Source organism: Miscanthus floridulus, chromosome 18 (assembly GCF_019320115.1).
Source record: "Miscanthus floridulus cultivar M001 chromosome 18, ASM1932011v1, whole genome shotgun sequence".
In the NCBI taxonomy this organism is placed as follows: domain Eukaryota; kingdom Viridiplantae; phylum Streptophyta; class Magnoliopsida; order Poales; family Poaceae; genus Miscanthus; species Miscanthus floridulus.
In genome coordinates this window covers 44,256,819-44,262,139 of record NC_089597.1, presented here as the reverse complement: position 1 = coordinate 44,262,139, position 5,321 = coordinate 44,256,819, and positions in this window count along the sequence as shown.

The window sequence follows — 5,321 nt, the reverse complement described above, 5'->3', positions numbered from 1 at the left end:
GAGATGTTAGTCGGAGCAACAAAAATAGATTCATCAATAAGATCACATGTTAGGCCCACATCATATGATATGATCACTTGCTCCTTCTTGGCTTCCTCCACTTTGACTTGCTCAATGAGAGAGGAGTGAGCCTTTTCAAGCTTAGAGTGAGCTTTGCCAAGCTTCTCATGGGCTTCCATTAGCCTCTCATGAGTAGCATTGAACTCATCAAAGGATTGCTCAAGAAATTTTACTTTCTTGCGCAATTCTTTGCACTCCTTTCTCTTCATCTCATTGCAAGCATGCACTTGCTCACACATGTCCAAGAGCTCCTCCTTGGAGTACTCCTCATCATCATCATCATCATTATCATTCCTACAAGAGTCACTTTCACATTCATCATCATCACTCTCATCATATTTTACCTTGGTAGGCTTTGTTATGAGACATGTCGATGGAGTGTCAAAGATGGAGAGCTTCTTGTTGATGGCGATGCTTGCTAGTGCTCTCTTGATAGATTTCTTGTCATCATCACTAGAGCTATCACTATCCGAAGAGCCATCACTATCCCATGTGACCACATAACCTCCACCCTTTTTCTTCTTTTGGAAGGTCATTCTCTTCTCCTTCTTTTCCTTCTTTTCATTCTTATCTTTCTTGTGCTTCTTCTTCTCATCTTCATCATTATCACTATTGTAGGGACAATTTGCTACAACATGATCGGGGCTCTTACAATTGTAGTATCTTCTCACATATTCTTTGCTCTTGGTGTGATCTCTTCTCTTTCTTGCACCATAGCCCTTCTTCTTCATGAATTTGCCCATCTTGCGCACAAATAGGGCCATGGCTTCATCATTAATGTCACTAAGATCATCATCGTCACTTGATTCTTTCTTGGACTTGCCCTTGTTCTTGGATGATGATGAGCTAGTCTTGAATGCTATACTCTTCTTCTTGTTGTTGTCCTCTTCTTCCCTCTTGTCATCCCCCTCCCTTTCCACACGGTATGTCTCTTGTGTCATGACATCACCTAGTACTTGGTTGGGGGTAATGTCCTTCAATCCTCCTCTTATGATGAGCAATCTTAACATCTCAAATCTTGGAGGTAAGCACATCAAGAATCGATGGGAGACATCATCATCCTTGACCTTTTCTCCCAATACCTTCAAGTCGTTGACAATGACTTGCAATCGATGGAATATCTCTGGAATGCTCTCATCTTCCTTCATCTTGAAGCTTGTCAATTTATCCTTGAGGATATACAACTTGGCACTCTTCACCACCGGTGTGCCCTCATATGTTTCCTCCAATCTCTTCCACACCTCATTTGCTCTTTCACAATTCTTGATTTGCTCAAACACCTTGGAATCGATAGCATTGTATATGGTGTTGAGAGCCATTGTATTGCATTGCTTGTTGATCTTATCTTGGTTGGTTGGATCATCGGGATCAATGATGGCATAGTCATTCTCGGTCACTTCCCATACTTGATCATTGATTGAACCAAGATACATCCTCATTTTTCTCTTCCAATAACCATAGCATGTGCCATCAAAGAACGGTGGTTTGCCACCCACATGATTGAACACAACTTGAGCCATAATTTGACACCGAGGTTGTTAAGCCTTCAATCAAACGGTGACCATGGCTCCGATACCACTTGAAAGGTCCTAATATGGCTAGAGGGGGGGTGAATAGCCTATTTAAAAATCTACAAATCAACTAGAGCAATTTCATTAGTATGACAAATAGCGTAATGCAAACTTGCTCTAGCTCTACAAGGGTTGCAAGCCACCTATCCAACAATTCTAGTTGCAATGATTACTTAGGCACCCAAACTTGCTATGTAACTACTCACTAAGAGCTCTCAATCTTGCTACTCTAAAGAGCTCAACTAGATGAATATAAATAATAAAGCAAGCTCTCAATTCTAATTACACTAAAGAGCTTGTATCAACTAGTTTACAAGAATGCAAATAAGAGAGTAGGGTGATTATACCGCCGTGTAGGGGATGAACCAATCACAAGATGAAGATTAAGCCAATTACCGGGAGAATGCAAATGACAAGAGACAACCGATTTTTCTCCCGAGGTTCACGTGCTTGCCAACACGCTAGTCCCCGTTGTGTCGACCGACACTTGGTGGTTCAGCGGCCAAGAGGTGTTTCACAAACCTCGTCCACACGATAGGACACCGTAAGAACCGACCCACAAGTGAGGTAACTCAATGACACGAGAAATTTACTAGAGTTACCTTTCGGCACTCTGCCGGGGAATGTACAACTCCCCTTACAATCATTGGAGATGACCATGAATAATCACCAACTCATGTCAATCCTCCACCGCTGCTCCAACCGTCTAGGTGGTGGCAACCACCAAGAGAAACAAGTGAAATCCGCAGCGCAACACGAATTCCAAGTGCCTCTAGATGCAATCACTCAAGAAATGCACTTGGATTCTCTCCCAATCTCACAAAGATGATGGATCAATGATGGAGATGAGTGGGAGTGCTTTGGCTAAGCTCACAAGGTTGCTATGTCAATGAAAATGTGCAAGAGTTGTGGCTTGAGCCGGCCATGGGGCTTTAAATAGAAGCCCCCATCAAATAGAGCCGTTATACCCCTTCACTGGGCATAACGCGGGCTGACCGAACGCTCCGGTCAGACTGACAGGACTCTAGATCCAGCGTCCGGTCAACCAATGTAAGCCACGTGTCATTGTCCATTCAACAGGAACCACCCGATCGCAACGGCTAAGTGGCGACTGGATGCTCTGGCATAAGTGACCGGATGTTGGACCCCCAGCGTCTGGTCCTTTATAGTAAGGTTCCAAACTAGGTTTTCTTTGACCGGACGCGTCCGGTCCACCTCGACCGGACACACCTCAGCGTCTGGTGCAAAACCCTAGATACTGTGCTGACCCGTCAGTTCGACCGGACCCGAACTTCCAGCGTCCGGTCAATTCAGACCCAACGTCCGGTCAATAGACCGACGCGCGCACCCTCTGCTACCACTGACCGGACGCACTGGTCCAACCGAGGCCACCGTCCGGTCACTTGCAGTGACCTCCAACTTTTCTATCTAGGGCGCCGGTGGCACCGTCGGACTGTTCGCACTCTACGGGCGGACACTCCGCCGGTGAGGTATCTTACCCTTGCTCAAATGTGCCAACTACCAAGTGTATCACCTTGTGCACATGTGTTAGCATATTTTCACAATCATTTTCAAGGGTGTTAGTACTCCACTAGATCCTAAATGCATATGCAATGAATTAGAGCATCTAGTGGCACTTTGATAACCGCATTTCGATACAAGTTTCACTCCTCTTAATAGTCGGCTATTGATCCTAAATGTGATCACGCTCGCTAAGTGTCTCGATCACTAAAACAAAATGGCTCCTACAATTTTACCTTTGCCTTGAGCCTTTTGTTTTTCTCTTTCTTCTTTTCCAAGTTTAAGCATTTGATAATCACCATGCCATCACCATCGTCATGATCTTCACCATTGCTTCATCACTTGGAGTAGTGCTACATATCTCATAATCACTTTGATAAACTAGGTTAGCACTTAGGGTTTCATCAATTAACCAAAACCAAACTAGAGCTTTCAGCTGCCCTTCTGCCGCCACCGCCACCGCACCCAGCCGCCCGCTGCCTGCTAGCGTTGAGAGGGGTGACCCTGAGAGAGATGACAGAGAGATAAGGAGTAAGTTTGTCTTTTCACAGGGCTTTTGTTAAATTTTAATTGCTTTGATCCGGATGTAGATAACTGAGTTAAGAATTGGGGTAAACGGAGCCTTCGTTTTAGAAAAGTATGGGTAAAAACACAAAGTGGAAGAAAAGTGGGGGTAAAATCATAATTGGGGTTTGAAATAGGGACAAAAACGTAATATTTGGAAGGGCAAACTTGTTATCTTTTAACTTTTTTAACACCGTTACCTGCTGTTCACGGGGTAGGGGTAAACTAAACCTTCGTTTTGAAAAAGCAGGGGTAAAAACACAATGTGAAAGAAAATGGGGATAAAATCATAATTAGGGTTCAAAACAGGGGCAAGAACGCAATAGCCCCATTATGTTTTCATTCACCCTTTGTTGGTTGCCGTTTGTGTCATGTGGGCTCAATTTCTTTTCTTGTTTTGGCCCATTTGTATGTCACATGTAGTCTAGAGATGGAGAGGGAATTAATTTTTAAGTTTTCTGTCCACTTCGTCTTCTATCCTCTTCCGTACTCGGAGGAGCTGCAGCCTGCGCGGCGTCGCCCCTCACCTCAGTTGCGGCCTGCGGGCATTGTCCCTCGCCTCAACCCCACTCCCCTCAACAGCAGCTTCTATCTGGTCGCGGCCGTTGTACTCCCTCTCACCTCAACCCCAATCCCCTCCACAGCAGCTTCCGTTGGCTGTGTACAGGATGTCACCGACGGGCGGAGTGGGCTGCTCCGCCCAACAGGTGCGCGTATCTGAAGACTAGTGTTGATTTCCCCCGACGTGATTTGGTTTCCCCATTCTATTTAGGTTCGTGTGATGGCGCCTCCATCCCCTTCTGCATTTCGCTTCCAGCATGCCGTGTCAATTAGTTTGGCATATGTTTATCCTGTTGAATTGGATCCATCATTTCTAATTGCCTATCAGTTAGTTGTCTTGTTTTTATGAACAGTAGTTTGTTATAATTATTTCTTCAGTGAGAAATTCATTGTGTAGTGTTCTCATAATTTGTAGTTGTGTGATAATTATTTCTTCAATGCGATTCAATTTTTCCATTCTATTCAGGTTCATCTGATGGCACACCCATTTGTTTGAAATTGAATTTGTATTATTCATTTCTCTGTGTTTTCTATGCTGGAACAAATTGGTTCTTGGCTTTTTGTTCTTGTGTGTTGTTTGTTCAAGTAAGGGAGAGGGAGATGGTTCTGTTTTTTCTCTATTCGCTTTGTGTCTGGTGCCTGCATTGCACGCGTGGCCCCTTGCGCATGTATTTCAGTTTAGTCTTATTATTCTTTATTTAGGTTTTAGTTTTTGGAATTCCTATGTGTATGGATAAGTAGCCTTGATACATTTATTCAAGAGTCTCTATTTTTTAGAGCTTGTTATTTCAGTATTTTATCAGACATTGTAATTGCATGGTGTGTCATTTTCAAGCAATGGTGATGTATTGTCAATGATCAGTTTCAGTTTTATGATATTTACAGTTAAAATGTTAGTATTAGTTTCAGTTTAATGATTTCAGAGATTCAGTGTTTTGTTTGTTTGTGAAATTAAAGGAACCACAACAGACGATTCAGTTCGCTCAAATAATATAATTCTTAACATATTATTGCTTGTGGTGGCTAGTGCTCTGGTTCCTCGGG